We start from the raw sequence: 17,496 nt of genomic DNA on the forward strand, positions 1-17,496 counted from the left end.
GATGACATAGTACAAAAACGGAACATAGATAAAACGTCTAATTTTCTAGTGCACTCTGTCTCTCTGGCCTTAAGTTGGAAGACGTAATATGCGTGGAAAGCCGAAGGTCTTAAGTTCGGTCATGACATATTGGAATACCATACTTATATAATCTTCAGAATACAAATATCCACTAAAAGAGATGCTCGTTAACGCACCGTCTCACCGTATTCGCAGGTGGCACATGGTAGGAGCATTGTAAGGTGTCAGGCAAATCCAACACCTACCATGAAAACCCTGACATGATAAGCAAATCCAGTAGTATGTCACATAGCTCCGAATAAATCGTGACATTAAATTAACCAAAGTAATACGAGTAACGAGTGAGCAAATGGAATACCACAGACTAACACAAGAATGCCTAAATGCATGTCATACCTTTCCACCGTGAGACAGACGCAGTTCCGAGGGGAGAAACGAGAACAGAAGCCGAGAGCAGAACCGTGTTAAGCTGGAAGGCCCTACGATAAGGGACAGACACCCACGTCGCCAGCTAACCGCTAGGACCACCCCAGTCGCAAGTTTTAGCGTGAGACTTTTTCGCGTCTCTGTTATGTTGCAAACTTTAAAAACATTGCCCCACCACGAAAAGTATAAAGTTTCTCATTGGATAGACAGAATTTTTGTAGGCGAAGCTTAAGGTTAACATTGAGACCCTGATTGGTCAGATGAAAACACAGCCAGATAGTTTTTTTTTAACCAACTTCGGTAAATTGTAGTAAGGAGAAGTTAGGCAGGAGTTGCTTCCGAGACGGCAAGGTGAGCGGAGCTGTGCTGTCCGCCGCCCCCTGACGAACACCGACAAGGTAATGAACGCACACGATGCCGCATAACAGCGCATAAAGCTTCACTCAGAACTGCAGAAGTCTCATCTGTTACACCCCCTTTTTGCGTAATACTAGTGTCGATCGTCAATTAAAGCTCATGGTGTTCACATTTGCCACTTGAAGTAAAAATCTGAAACGCGATGATTTTTCTGTTATATAGTTATTGAGAAGCCACATCAGCCACTGTAATTTACGACAAGTTAGATAAGTAATTAAAGATAATTGAGGGTCACTGTAGACCATTTTGATAGTTTTCTCTTTTGTGAAACTTAATTTAAACCTAGATTATAGATGTGATATGGCATAGGTCATCCTTCGATCCATTGTAGAACTTGGAAACCCATTCAGGGAATATTCGTTGACAGTTTTGTTGAACGCAGTTGGTTTTTACCATCCCGTATTAAAACATTTCCTTTTATCAATAGTGCAACTTATAAACAATGTTTTGTGAGTAGAATAAAATTTCCAATGGTAAACTTAACTGCATTTTCGACGTTATTTCACCAGCTAACTAGAAATAGGAAAGCCTTGAACCCCTTCCACTAAATTTAGTTAGTATTAAGATTCTTTTACAGGGAGTGCAATGGAGCTGATGATGAAATCATCAAGTATTTGGTTATATCATCGCTAGTCTCACTGAACTCTTCTGAACTCTACATGTCATGTGTGGTCTGGCGTCTCCTTATCAGCAACAGGTCCCAGGTTCAAACTAGTCAATTCCCTAAAAAACACACTCAGAGCGTCGTTGCGTGAAAGTGGTAGGGAGACACGATATAGAACAGACAGACACCACGCAGAATGTTAGAGCATGTATCTCGGTGATCAATTCCAGACAATTGTTAAATAACATTTTCCCTTTATTTGACTGTAAGAGACCATTTCGCAGTCCAAAAACTGAATGGCCATAATATTTTCGACGTCGCCATTGCCTTCTACCCAAGGCCTTCTAGCTGTTCTCGTCCCTGGTGTGAAATGGTGGATTCGCGTTTCGGCTACAGCTATAAACTGATGCATAAAATTAAAATCATTTTGAAAAATTGCTTTCGTATTTCCTTTCTGTCAGTATTTGACAAATGCAGATCCATCTTGCAGAAATTCCTTCTTCGGAGGTTAACTATTGTATTATGCCTATAGAGTCAGCTATTTCGTGAACGCCAACTGTCATTCTTCCGCACTGTATTTTTCATTATCTGGAAACATTCATCTCTAGCTATTATTTTGGAACGTTTTTATTAAGGACTACATTCAAGACGATTACTCACACGTTTGAATTCGACCGGCTGTGTCGAAAATGTTGAAACAGAAGGAGCAGACACTCTAGAAACCTTCAATTTTTGATCAATTTCCATAGGTGACAAGTAATGTATCACAAATCCTTATTTGTATTCGATTTTATCCATTCGAACGAAACTCGAAATGGCGATCTTAAAAAGTTACCTAAACAGGAGTAGCCGCAGATAATGTTAACATGACGTACCGTTGAATATTTACCAACATACTGAAAACAGATTGGTCTCAACCCAGCCAGCTTCATGCCAAACCGATAAATTTTCATTTTCCCCTCGTATCAGCTGTCTCACACGGCCCAGTCACATTTATGTGACCACTGTATGTTATACGTCAACGTGCAATAACCACGCACAGACAGCAGCTGGTAACATAGCAGTGAAGGGTACTCAAAGCGTGTCGGTACAGGCAGGAAACAGTGCAGTAGTCTTATTGCGGAATCTTTGTGATTTATCTGACGTCAAAAAGAGCGCGGTCATTGGCTTTCGGGCTAAGGATGGAAGCATTTCCGAAATGACAGTTTCTAAGCTGTTCGCGTGGCTAAAGATACCGTGCAAGGCAAAATGAGGCTGTCCAAAACCGACTCGGAGACAACTGTGGTGCACCACAGGTCATACATGACGGTGGTGAGTGACGGATGTGGAGATGTGTACGGGCAAATAGACGTACATCCAGATGAGCCAAGGGGCTATCAGTGTCTTAACGACCGTTCAGCGAACGTTGTTGCGTATGTCTCCGCAGCAGATGCCGTGTTAATACTAGGGCTGTTGATAAAACTGCGATATCTCTAAATTACCAGAGTATCGCTATATACCGCTGGTATCTTTACTCCGATATATCGATATCAGAATGACAGTATCGAGTGCCGATACTTTTATTATATTTTTTTCACACTCTTCGGTAAATATTTGAAGTTGTTCTTTTGATATTGTAATAGAACAACTTTATTTTCACTGTGTGAAGGAATCTTACTAATTTTTGAGCTTTCATCAAGTCCAATATTTGACTGTGTGAAGCATGTATATGTGGCACAAAAAAAAGCAGTCCGATAGCACCGGGAGGTGGCGGTGTGAATGGAATAACATTTCCGATGTGAAGAAATAGCACACGAGTTGCATTAAAAAACATTTTTTTAAGAATTATGCTATTTCGTCGCGTTGTTATGCTTCAGACACTATTGCTGTAAGTGATAAACAAAATTCTACATGATAAAATTTATCTTTGCGGTGGGCGAAGACGTATGAGGGGAAATGCTGACGTAATCGTCGCTCGGCGCTACCAATAGGAACCTCAACGTTTAGCTTCACCACGCAATTTTGACGGCTAGGTTATTGGCAGAAATGAAAATAAAAAGAAAAGAAAGAAAGAAAGAAACGGTGATGTCGACGTGATTGTTCCGGACAAATCCGATATGTGACGAAACCGAACGACGGACCAATCAGACACCTTTTATTGTGTGACTTACATGCAGTTACCATTGTTAAAGTGTTTATCTCCTAGCATGAACGTGCATCGTTTTCTTTTCAGTTCGTGCTCTAAGGGGGATTGGCAGGCTGCTAGCTTCTCGATTTACAGAATATCTGATAAGTCAATACTTAAACATATAGCTCTAAAACTGCTCATGTATTTACAATGTGCGGCCGATATTTTATAGGCAGGTAGGCCTACCTCGATATATCTCGATCTTTTTTTCCATGTATTGAGAGCCGATAATAATATACTTCTGAATAAAGATATACCGGATTCCTGATATTTTTAAAAATATCAACAGTCCTAGTCCATGCCCCCATGCTGACTGCTGGAACTTCCACGCCAATACCGCAACTAGTTGAAAGTCCACTGAGTACGGACAGGTGGCCTTTTCAGATGAATCGCGTTTTATGCGCCATCGGACATATGGCCGTTGGCGTGTACGGCATGAAACATCTTAAAGCAAGGTTCCTGGCCAGAGGAGGGAGTGTTACGGTTTGGGGAATGTTTTTGGGGCATTACTTGAGTGATCTCTTCAGTCTGGAAGACATAATGGATGAAAGAGTATACATATCTATCGTTCTACATCTACATCTATACTCCGCGAGCCACCTTACGGTGTGTGGCGGAGGGTACTTATTGTACCACTATCTGATCCCCCCTTCCCTGTTCCATTCACGAATTGTGCGTGGGAAGAACGACTGCTTGTAAGTCTCCGTATTTGCTCTAATTTCTCGGATCTTTTCGTTGTGATCATTACGCGAGATATATGTGGGCGGTAGTAATATGTTGCCCATCTCTTCCCGGAATGTGCTCTCTCGTAATTTCGATAATAAACCTCTCCGTATTGCGTAACGCCTTTCTTGAAGTGTCCGCCACTGGAGCTTGTTCAGCATCTCCGTAACGCTCTCGCGCTGACTAAATGTCCCCATGACGAATCGCGCTGCTTTTCGCTGGATCATGTCTATCTCTTCTATTAATCCAACCTGGTAAGGGTCCCATACTGATGAGCAATACTCAAGAATCGGACGAACAAGCGTTTTGTAAGCTACTTCTTTCGTCGATGAGTCACATTTTCTTAGAATTCTTCCTATGAATCTCAACCTGGCGCCTGCTTTTCCCACTATTTGTTTTATGTGATCATTCCACTTCAGATCGCTCCGGATAGTAACTCCTAAGTATTTTACGGTCGTTACCGCTTCCAATGATTTACCACCTATGGCATAATCGTACTGGAATGGATTTCTGCCCCTATGTATGCGCATTATATTACATTTATCTACGTTTAGGGAAAGCTGCCAGCTGTCGCACCATGCATTAATCCTCTGCAGGTCTTCCTGGAGTACGTACGAGTCTTCTGATGTTGCTACTTTCTTGTAGACAACCGTGTCATCTGCAAATAGCCTCACGGAGCTACCGATGTTGTCAACTAAGTCATTTATGTATATTGTAAACAATAAAGGTCCTATCACGCTTCCTTGCGGTACTCCCGAAATTACCTCTACATCTGCAGATTTTGAACCGTTAAGAATGACATGTTGTGTTCTTTCTTCTAGGAAATCCTGAATCCAATCACAAACCTGGTCCGATATTCCGTAAGCTCGTATTTTTTTCATTAAACGTAAGTGCGGAACCGTATCAAATGCCTTCCTGAAGTCCAGGAATACGGCATCGTTGGGGACCATATCCACCCCTACATGTCATTTGTTTTCCTCGACACGATGGCATCTACCAGCAGGACAATGCCATGTATCACAGCTCGCCGTTTACGTTCATGGTTCGAATAGCACCAAGATGAGTTTACCATATTTCTCTGGCCACTAAACGTGGTTACTCAGGCTCTTGACTGGTGATCACAGCAATGTGACTGGACGGTATTGTTGGAAACTAACCTCTTGTGACTTCCTCAAATGCCCCAGCACAGCTATCGTATCTAAGTACGTATGCTGATATGGTCTTAAATGCAGCTTGGAATACAAGTAGTATCATGTACCAGTTAATACGAGTATATTCTCTGTGTGCCCTTGCACTTTTCGTGTAATCAGAGGTACCAGGTGTACCAAGGTGCTGATCTAACTCTCAAAACCACGGAAGCCAGGAGTCGTGAAGAATAAGGTTCCACTAAATATACTGATCCATCGGAGTATACATGCCGCAGAAGAATGCTAAGATTAGATGGGCAGGTCGGGTAACTGACGAGGTCGTGCTGAATCGAACTGGGGGGAAATTTATGACAACATTACTAAAATGAGAGATCGTTTGATATGACACGTTTGAGACATCAAGTAGTAGTTTAGTAGTGATGGAAGGGTGGGAGGTACAAATCTTTGAGGAAGCTTAAGGTTTGACTACAATAAGGTGGGTCGAAATGGGTACAGGATGCAATAGCTATTGAGAGAGAGAGCCGCTTGCACAGGTAGACCAGCGTGGGTAGCTGAATCAAGTCTTCGGACTGATGACCACAGTGTTGTTTGATGCCATTCGTCATCGATAACCTAGGATGATACAAAATTCAACTACTCCAAACAGCAACATGTCTTCCAGAAACACTACAAGCCCCAAAGACAGGCTCTTCATCCAGGACACTTTACGTTACACACCAGCAATATGAAAACCAGCAGAAGTGTGCTTAGAATGAAGCAACGAAATCAGAATAAACAAGTAACTCATCTGTCATGTCATTAAAACCACACTTTAGAGTTCAATATTGCGTTTAGTGGTTGCATCTGTCCAAACACAAACGCTACGACAGTTTAGATGAGTTCTTCTTGGGATTTTTCTTGGACATGAAGTGATTCATTTATGGCTTTGCTTTGCATATGCGCTGGAAGTTCCTTCTGGTAGAATTCCATATTATAATTTAGGTATCTAATAACCGAGTGAGGTAGTTCACATCGTAGTAAAGAGTATAGCAAACTTCAAATACTATATGGTAACCATAGTGGCGGCTCTTGCAAACCGAGATAAATAAAGAAGCAAATGTAAAATTTAGTAACTAAATTCAACTTCGTTTATGGCACTTTTACTACACCCGTGTACATTTCGAAGTAACGACTTCATAATCAAGGCTTTATATCAGGAAAGAATCTTTACTGCAGTGTTTACATCGCAATGAAGGACCATACATAAGCTGTCTGCAGAATGAAACCGTGCTTTTTGCACCTATAGTGGGTTGATGCATACATCAGAAATTTATCAAACCAAGATTTACGTTGACGGTAGCTCTAAGCTACTTCGACATCCGTAAGCTTTCCCTATTTGCATGATATATCAACAGGAATTTCATTGTGCTTTCGCTACTTGTTCCGACACTTGTGAAATGTCGAACTTTTCTGTGTCTTTGAAAGAAAATTGTGTAATAAACTTAGCAAAATCTGAGTATCTCCTGCGTACTCCAGTAACTGAAGGCACAAATGAAGGCGTCTGTCTATAAACATTAACTAGAATTCTTGCGTGGTAAGACGCAGTCTTCGATGGGAGCAGTAACTGGTACTGCTGGGTCATATAGGAAAATGATTCATCATAAATAGGACATGCCAGCAGATCTGAAAATCGGACATTAAATCCTAGTTATTGGGAGTAAAAATGTTTTTCACAATGAACATCTATACACTACAGTTTCATGGGCAACAGCGACTTCAGACAAACTTCTCTGTACCTTCTAAGATTCTTTTCAACGTCTGTACGTAAGTCTATTTTTGTTGTTTTCCGACCTTCTGAGAGGTTGCCCTAGATTCCTATCTTCCTGCAACAGTTTAGACGATTAACTTTTAATTCTTGATGTGTATAAATGAAGAAAGTAACAAACAAAATTTGAGTATCTTCAAACTTGAGTGTTGGCCGTGCAAGTGTTTTCATTCTACCTTTTCCTGACAACTCAACGTAGATTTACGTTTCCAGCCGAGGAACAAAAACTTTTTATACTCATGAATATCACGACAAGGTTCATATGAAGATTTTGGCGACTTCATGGCTACATGCTGCGCTTATGCACATTTCAGTTTTTTTTACGTGTTATTAGCTAAATAATTTTTTTATGCTGACTTTAAAATATAACAATGCTGTCAAAGATGATCTGTGATCGTTAGAAACGATGACGCAATTATTTTTTTTTATTTAACTGGGAGGTCTGCACTCTAATACAGATCTCACTTAGTGAAAGATTACGTATTTGCTCTGAGATACGGCGAGAGGCAGAATTTTTAAGTGGCGCCATGACGGCCGGTTCCTTGCCCGGTGTCTTACTGAAGTGCAGCATTCCATAACGTGTGTTACAATTCACCTTTACTACTATCTTAGATGACTGTTACATAATGTAACTTAAGCGAGATAGTAGAAAGTATTAGGATGTTACATATCTTGAAATTCTATTAATTCTTGGGCAACAACCCTTTACAATACGAATCAGTAAGAACCGGCATCAGGTGATTGAGACAAGCGATCTGCTGTATTTCTGAAACTATCATAATTATACAGATTTTCTAATTGCCTTTAACGCATAATACATAACTTTAAAACTAAGTACTAGTTCAGTTGCTAGACGACCATTTTTACACCACCCATGATAGAGGTTGTGTGTCTACGTACAATGTAAGCTGCAATGAATTGCATGAAATGATATCTCAGCACGTACTTACTCGTAAGTCAAGCTTTCGATACACTGTTCGTTACACCAACGAAGTTACAAAGTTCAACTCTGAACCAAGCTTATTAAGAAAGCCACCTGACGACAATGTTGGCTTATCCTCTTTAACAAGTGCTAACACGCTTATGATAAAGAAATATACTTTTATATTTTTAACATTGGCGTGTTACGCAGGAAGGATATGTTAACGTTGTATTCAGGTAGGCTACTTAACAAGCATGGTTCAGAATTGCAGCAAGAGTGTATCGAAAGTTTGATCCATTGGCGAGCATGTGCCGAAACACACTTTCAAGCGATGGCGTTGGAGCCTACAGTGTACGTAGACACACAACTTTCAGCGTGAGTTTTCTGCAGATTGTCATGAGACAACCGAAACTAGTAATCAGTTGTAAAGCAATGTCTTACTGCTATCAAGACAGAAAGAATTCATACAATTTTTATGAGAAGTTCAGAAACCAAGAAACGGTTTGATTCTTGTACTTTGATATGACTTTAAAATGAATGTTTTTTTTCATTAGATCGTGGCAAATAGCCTTTGGAACATACATTTTTTCCTGTAACTGGCATTACAACTGCTGCGCATCGAGTACAAACTGCTTCCGTCCCTCAAAACAAAGCATTTTTACTTTGCACTGATGACCACGCGTGTGTCCGAAACAATTTCGTCCAACTTCGATGGATGTCCAAATCTATGACTAGACAGAGGAGAAGTTTATTCTATTATAGACACACAGCGAGTCTTCATTAGTTTTAGTCTGATAATTTAGGTGTTCAAATTATTGTTCGAACTCTTTCAGAATGCAGTTTAACCAAACCACAAAGTATTTTGACGTTTCGTCAAGATGAATAATTTTAGTAGCGAATATGGATAAGACACGAGAGCATGGTCAGTTATATATTAGGTCACTGGCTAGTTAATGTGCCAGTCTACTGCAGGGTCACCCCTAACAATGGGAACCCACCATATGTCGCTTTGTGACAGCCGAAACTTCGCTTAGTGAAGGAAGTATGATAAATAAAGCGACTCTTATTTCGCCTTCGGTGCCACCACGACATCGTTTTCGATAAAATGACCGTTAAAGTTTTGATGCTACATCAGTTCAGGTATGAGGAATTAAAGCTGGCGAGGCGGTAGCGTAGCGGCTAAGAGCAATTGTATCGATTTTTTGCGCTCATTGTTCAAATCCAATCTTTTTTCTTTTGTTGTCGCAGAAGCATGTAACATCAATGACATCAATATTTTTTGTAATATCGAGACCGCTAGTGGATTATTGATAAAAGAAATAAGCATTTCAATGTTATTAAAATAGATTCTATCAGGACTAATCATATGTAACGTTAGCTAGTAGCAAGTATGTCTAATTGAAAATGAAAAATATATAAATTTTAGCATTTCACTGATTTTTGTTATTTTTATTGGATATGGATTTGTTTTGCTTTAGCGCGTATAAAACAACTGGGGTCATACGCGCCCAAATCAAAACTATAGAACACGAAGTCAGACAGGAGTTAAAAACGACCGTACGTTAGTCCCAATTGACAGAGGACAGCTAAAAGCAGGCACGTGGAGAAGGGCTAAAAAAGACACCATACAGAAACGGTCCAAAACTAAAAATTAAACGGCCTTCAGCAGATTGCTTTGTGGATAAAAAGCAAAACGCGGTCGACAGCCAGCGTGTCATTTGCTAAAACGGCCGATAACTCAGACGGCAGACCCAAGCGGTAATGTAAACGGTTAAAAAATGAGCATTCCATCAGGAAGTGGCGGAAGGTTAAAACTTGGGCGCAATGTGTACAAAGTGGTAGGGTAGCGCCACTTATCAGTGACGATGGCTAAAAAGGCAGTGCCCAATACGCAGCCTAGTTAAAATGACCTCTTTCCGGTGGGATGGCCGAGAGGAGGTCATCCAAGCCGCTGGGAGAGGCTTAATAAGCCGGAGCTTATTCCCGTGAAGGGAGGACCATTGGCGATGAAAAAGGGGCACCGCCTCCTGACAGACGGCAACACAGAGATCATCGGGGGGAATACAGGAACTAGCGGGCTGAGGTAAGAGGACTGCAGCCTTGGCAGCAGCATCAGCAGCCTCGTTTCCTGGCAGGCAGACGTGACCGGGAACCCACAAAAACATCACATTGGCTCCACCAAGAGTGAGCAAGTGACAGTTTTCCTCAGCCCGCTGCACTAATGGATGGGCGGTGTACAGCGCACATAGACTTTGAAGGGCGCTGAGTGAGTGTGAGCAGAGGACAATTTAAAAGGCTTAGTCGCCGGATTTACTTCGTGGCCTGATACAGCGCTCGGCTGTAAATACTGAGCAGTGTGCCGGAAGCAGATATCGAAAGGCACGGGTGCCGTGCCAATGACACAAGGTAAAGTCGACCCCACGGTCAGTCCGAGAGCCATCAATGTATACAAAGGTACTATCGCGAAGTTTCATGCGAAGGGCGTGAAACTGAAAGCGACAGAGCGAGGCTAGAGTATTGTCCTTAGGAAGCGAATGAAGGCCAAGGTTAACATGGGCCACTTCGCGAAGCCAAGGTGGTGAAGGGTTCACACCCACTGGGAAAGTCTCAGGTAGTGTGAAGTTAAGCCGCCGTATGAAGTGCCGAAAGTGGAGGTAACACCCATACTGGTGATCAAAGGAATCATCGAATGAGGCATAGGATGGGTGGCAACGCATGTCGGACAAACGGGATGCATACCTGCTGAGCAGAAAGTCAGGGCGGTAGGACAGTGGTAGTTCAGCAGCTTCAGCATAGACTCTCAACCGGGCTTGTGTAAAGGGCACTAGTGGCCAAACAGATGCCACGATGGTGGATAGCGTTGAGACGGCATAAAAGGGATGGACGTGCAGGCGCATAAACAAAGCACCCATAGTTGGGTTTCGAACGGACAAGGGACAGGTACAAACGGAGGATGGTGGTTCGATCGGTACCCCAGGAACTACCAATGAGGACACATAGGACACTGAGGAACTGCATACAGCGGGGCTGCCAGGTAAGACACATGGAAGGCCCATTATAGTTTCTTATTGAGCATCAGTCCCAGGAATTTCGTAGTTTCAACAAACGGATGGGCAAGAGGCCCAAGATGTAAAGATGGTGGGAGAAACCAATTTTGGTGCCAAAAATTTATACAGACAGTTTTGTCAGTGGAAAGACTAGAGCCATTGCCGATGCTCCAGGAGTAAAAACGATCAAGATATCACTGAAGACGCCGCTCAGTGAGACAGGTCCGTGGAGAACTGCAATAGATGGCAAACTCGTCAACAAAAAGGGAGCCAGGCTATTACAGGGTTAATGGCCATAGCAAGGAGGAGAACGCTCAGGATGGAACACTGAGGCACACCGTATTCCTGTATAAAGGTCTCCGACAAGGTAGAACCACACGCACCTTGAAAACTCCGTCTTTTAAAAATTCCTGAAGGCAACAGGACAGGCGGCCACAGAAGCCCCACGTGAAGAGTACAGGGAATACCAGGTCTCCAGCAGATGTGGTAGGCCTTCTCCAAATCGGAAACACAGCCACAGTCTGGGATTTCCGCAGAAAACCATTCATGACTTGGGTGGACAAAGTAACGAGATGGTCAACTGCAAAACGTCACGCTCGAAATCCACACTGCGCATTCGTCAGTAAATTGCGAGACTAGAGCCACCACACGATACGTTCCATCACCTTGCAAACGCAGCTGGTGAGAGATGGGGCGGTAGCTAGAAACAAGGTTTTTCTCCTTAGCAGGCTTAGGTATGGGTATGACGTTGGCTTCACGCCAACGTCTGACAAATGTGCCTGCCCTCTGCCCAAATGCTGTTGTCCGTGTTAAGCAGAAAGTGCTTGCCTGCAGGAGAAAGATGCTGCAACATCTGATTGTGGACGGGTCTGACGCTGGGGCAGAGGATCTGGATGAACTGAGAGCATGATCTAGCTCCCCCATAGTAAAGGCGGCATTGTAGCACTCACGATTCAGAGAAGAGAGGGTATCGCCCGAGCCGCCTGCGATCGTTTCCGATGGAGGAAGGCAGTGCGAAAGTGGGAAGACGTCGAAATGTCGGCAAAATGGCGGCCCAAGGTGGAGATAGCAATAGGTTCCACGATGACATCGTCTGCTACTGTCAGACTGGAAATTGGGAAATGGATCTTGATCCCAGAGAGCCGTCGGAGGTTGGCCCACACAACAGGGGAAGTAGTTGAACTGTAAAGAACTAGTGAATGAAATCCTGTTAGCTCTTTTGCTATATCGAAGAATGCGATGGCACTTGCATGCATCTGTTTATAATGAATGCAGTTTGCCATCGTCGGGTGACGATTAAAAACGCGGAGAGCACGTCTCCATGCGCGAATTGCGTCGCGACATGCCTCAGTCCACCAAGGGACTTGAACACGACATGGTAAAGAGAAAATGTGAGGAATGGAACGTTCTGAAGCAGTGAGAATACCGTTTGTGAGATATTTCACCTGATCATCACAACTGGGGAAATCTTTCTTCGAAGGTCACCAGGGAGGAATAAAGCTGCCAGTCAGCCTTAGTAAGCTGCCATGAGGGAGTGCACACAGATGGGGTAGGAGTCAGCAAACGGATAGCACATGGGAAATGGTCGCTCGAGTAGGTGTCACAAAGAGCAGAGCACTCAAGATGATGCTCAAGCTGGGCAGTGCAGTAAGATAGGTCCAAATGGGAATAGGTGTGCGAGGAATCAAAGGAAAGCGGGTGCTCCAGTGTTAAGGTAGAAGAGGTTAATTTGGTTAAGAAGCCAAGAGGGCACCTCTCTGACAGGTCCTGGGAAAACCCCAAAGGGGATGATGTGCATTAAAGTCACCGAGTAGGATGAATGGTGGAGGTAGTTGCCCAATAAACTGAACGAAGTCCGCCCTGGTAATATCGAATGACGAAGGGATGTAAATGGTACAGAGGGAAAAATACAGGTGGGGAAGGAAAAGGCGAACTGCAACAGCTTGAAGACGGGTCGTCAGGAAGATGGGCTGACTATGAATGTCATTCTGTATGAGCAGCATGACGTCCCCTTGAGATGGAATGCCGACCTCAGGGGGAAGGTCAAAATGAACTGGGAAGAAATGTGAAAGCTCTAAGTGGTCATGAGGTTGCAAATTCGTTTCCTGAATGCAGAGTACAAGGGGATGCTGCAATGTTAAAAGCAGCCATAAATCCTCTTTGTGGGACCGAAGGCCGCAAACGTTCCACTGGAGGAGAGTCACGAGGAAGAGATGTCACCTCAGCGTCGCTACTACAGGGCACAGAAGCAGGAAGCTCTTGCTCCATGGGGTCCACAGAAGCATCGGCTTGCTTGTGCGATTGGTCTGTGGATCCATCGCTGAAAAACGGTTGGTGGTGTTCAATGGCGACATGGAGGCCATCCAGCCTAAGGTATCACATGTCGACAATGTCGAAGAAGATCTGAGAGTCAGCAAAGGAGAAGTCTGTTGGCAGTTGGACTTCTTTGAGCCTTTCCAGTTAGAGGAAGACTCGGATGTTGGTTGGCTAGAGGGACATAGGAAGTCTTCACGGGAGTACACCTGACCTTTCCGGCCTCCCAGTTTTTTTTTGTGGTTTTAGGGCGCACAACTTCAATGGTCATTAGCGCCCTGACTACTCTAAGAATGCACCGCGAGGCACAAGTTGACAACAACAACTAAAAGGGAAAACACGATAAAAGACAGACTGACAGGCATAGGATTAAAAAACAGCATCATCAAATGTCCTTAGAGAGGTTTGTCAAATTGATAAAACGAAGAACACGAGCAGCTGCTCGTGGGTCATCCGCTAAAATGGCATCGAAAGTATTTGGCAGGTTAAGATCTAGGCGCAGGGTGTTAAGATCTGGACAGGACATTAAAATGTGTCTAACCGTAAGCAAGTGCCCACATGGGCAGAACGGCGCCGGCGCAGCCGTCAGCAGATGGCGATGGCTGAACCGGCAGTGTCCAATTCTTAACCGGGCTAAAACGACCTCCTCCCGCCGAGAAGGGCGTGAGGAGGACGTCCAAGCCACGGGAAGAGGTTTTAAGACCCGAAGCTTGTTGTCGGTAAGTGCAGCCCAATCGGCATGCCACAGCGATAAAATGCGCCGACAAATGACCCTGCTAAAATCGGACGAAGGGACACAACAAGAAGCTGTCCGAGGCTGGAGGATCGCAGCCTTGGCCGCGGCATCTGCAGCTTCGTTCCCAGGGATACCGACATGGCCAGGAACCCACATAAGGCTAACCGGAGAACCAACGTCCACCAGCTGCTGAAGAGAGCGTTGGATCCGGTGTACAAAAGGGTGAACCGGGTACGGATCACTGAGGCTCTGGATGGCGCTCAGGGAATCTGAGCAGATGACATAAGCAGAATGTCGGTGGCGGCAGATGTAAAGAACAGCCTGGTAGAGGGCAAAGAGCTCAGCTGTGAAGACCGAACAATGGCCATGGAGCCGGTATTTGAAACTTTGTGCCCCGACAATAAAGGAACACCCGACCCCGTCATTGGTCTTAGAGCCATCTGTATAAATGAAAGTCATGTTGATGAACTTCGAACGAAGTTCCAAAAAACGGGAGTGGTAGACCGAACCGGGGGTGACCTCTTTTGGGAGCGAGCTGAGGTCAAGGTGAACGCGGACCTGAGCCTGGAGCCAAGGTGGCGTGTGGCTCTCGCCCACTCGAAAGGTTGCAGGGAGTGAAAAATTAAGGTGTTGAAGGAGGCGACGAAAGCGAACTCCAGGGGGTAGCAGGGCAGAGACATACAACCCGTATTGACGGTCAAGAGAGTCGTCAAAAAAGGAACGATAAGACGGATGGTCGGGCATTGACAGTAGCCGACAGGCATACCGACAAAGCAGTATATCGCGCCGGTAGGTGAGTGGCAATTCGCCAGCGTCAGCATGAAGACTCTCTACGGGACTAGTATAAAATGCTCCGATCGCAAGTCGTAAACCCCGATGTTGTATGGAGTTGAGGCGGCGTAAGATGGATGGCCGTGCAGAGGAGTATACGAAGCTCCCATAATCCAGCTTGGAGCGGACGATCGACCGATATAGACTAAGTAGGACGGTTCGATCCACTCCCCACGACATACCACTGAGAACACGGAGGACATTTAAAGAACGGGTACAACGGGCGGCCAAATATGACATGTGGAGACCAGCTAAGTTTCCTGTCAAATGTAAGGCCTAAAAATTTGGTTGTCTCCACGATTGGGAGAGCAACGGGACCGAGTCGTAAGGACGGTGGGAGAAACTCTTTGTAGCGCCAGAAGTTAATACAGACCGTCTTCTCGGCAGAAAAACGGAAGCCATTGGCGACACTCCAGGAGTAAAGACGGTCAAGAGAACGCTGAAGACAGCGCTCCAGGACACGTGTACACTGCGCGCTGCAATAGATGGTAAAATCGTCCACGAAAAGGGAGCCTGATACATCAGCTGGGAGGCAATCCATTATTGGATTGATCGCGATGGCGAAGAGAGCGACGCTCAAAACTGAGCCCTGTGGCACCCCATTCTCCTGGCGAAAGGTGTCGGACAGGACAGAACCCACACGTACCCTGAACTGTCGATCCATTAAAAAGGAACGAATAAAAAGAGGGAGGCGACCGCGAAGGCCCCATGTATGCATGGTGCGGAGAATGCCCGCCCTCCAACAGGTGTCGTAAGCCTTCTCCAAATCAAAGAACACAGCCGCGGTCGGGCGCTTCCGCAAGAAGTTATTCATAATGAAGGTCGACAAGGTAACCAGATGGTCAACAGCAGAGCGGCGCCTACGAAATCCACATTGTACATTGGTAAGTAGGCGTCGAGACTCGAGCAGCCAAACCAATCGAGAGTTAACCATTCGCTCCATCACTTTACAGACACAGCTGGTAAGCGAGATTGGTCGATAACTGGAAGGCAAGTGCTTGTCCTTCCCCGGCTTAGGAATCGGGACAACAATAGACTCGCGCCAGCATGCGGGAACATGTCCCTCAATCCAGATGCGATTGTATGTACGAAGAAGAAAACCTTTACCCGCAGGAGAAAGGTTCTTCAGCATCTGAATATGAATAGAATCAGGCCCTGGAGCGGAGGACCGTGATCGGCCAAGTGCGTTTTCGAGTTCCCGCATGGTGAATGGGGCATTATAACTTTCACAATTCGAGGAGCGGAAGTTAGGTGGCCTAGCCTCCTCTGCCTGTTTGCGGGGGAGGAAGGCTGGGTGGTAATGAGCGGAGCTCGAAACCTCTGCGAAAAAGCGGCCGAAGGCATTGGAGACAGCCGCAGGGGCCACAAGGACGTCATTCGCGACCTTCAAGCCAGAAACTGGTGAGTGGACCTTAGTGCCAGATAGCCGGCGCAGGCTACCCCAGACAACAGAAGAAGGAGTAAAACTGTTGAAGGTGCTTGTGAAAGCAGCCCAGCTGGCTTTCTTGCTTTCTTTGATAATACGACGACACTGAGCACGTAATCGTTTATAATTGATACAATTCGCCACTGTAGGGTGGCGTTTAAATGTGCGTAAAGCACGTCGACGAGCACGTAAAGCGTCTCTACATGCTGCGGTCCACCAGGGGACCGGTACGCGACGTGGAGAAGAAGTAGGGTGAGGGATGGAATATTCAGCAGCAGCGAGAATGACTTCCGTGAGGTGTGCGACCTGACGATCGCAGCTTGTGAAGGTTTGATCCTGAAAGGTCGCCCTGGAAGAGAAGAGCCCCCAATCTGCCTTGGAGATGGTCCAATTAGAGGAGCACGGAGAGGGGGTATGCTGCAGGAGATGGATAACACACGGGAAGTGGTCGCTCGAATATGTATCAGAAAGTGCATACCACTCAAATCGGCGTGCAAGTTGGGGAGTACATATAGAGAGGTCTAAATGGGAATAGGTGTGAGATGTGTCCGAAAGAAAAGTAGGGGCGCCAGTATTGAGGCAGACAAGATTGAGCTGGTTGAAACGGTCTGCTAACAAGGAGTCCCTCGGGCAGGATGCTGGAGAGCCCCAAAGGGGATGGTGTGCATTGAAGTCTCCAGTGAACAAAAATGGTGCAGGTAGCTGAGCAATAAGTTGCATCATGTCTGCCCTGGTAACGGCAGATGACGATGGAGTGTAAACGGTACAAAAGGAAAACGTAAAAGTGGGGAGAGTAATGCGGATGGCAACTGCCTGCAGGCCGGTGTGCAACGTGATGGGATCGTAGTAAATATCATCCCGGACCAGCAACATAACCCCTCCATGAGCTGGGATACCTACCACAGGGGGTA

General features: G+C 45.1%; 1 protein-coding gene across 1 annotated transcript in view; it reads right to left on the reverse strand.

Moving 5' to 3' along the window:
• LOC126188621 (venom carboxylesterase-6-like) overlaps window positions 1-17,496 on the reverse strand; it is a 113,551-nt gene that overhangs the window by 82,128 nt on the left and 13,927 nt on the right. The gene's annotated exons all lie outside the window — the stretch shown is intronic.

The sequence above is a fragment of the Schistocerca cancellata genome, chromosome 5 (assembly GCF_023864275.1).
Source record: "Schistocerca cancellata isolate TAMUIC-IGC-003103 chromosome 5, iqSchCanc2.1, whole genome shotgun sequence".
Taxonomy (NCBI): Eukaryota; Metazoa; Arthropoda; class Insecta; order Orthoptera; family Acrididae; genus Schistocerca; species Schistocerca cancellata.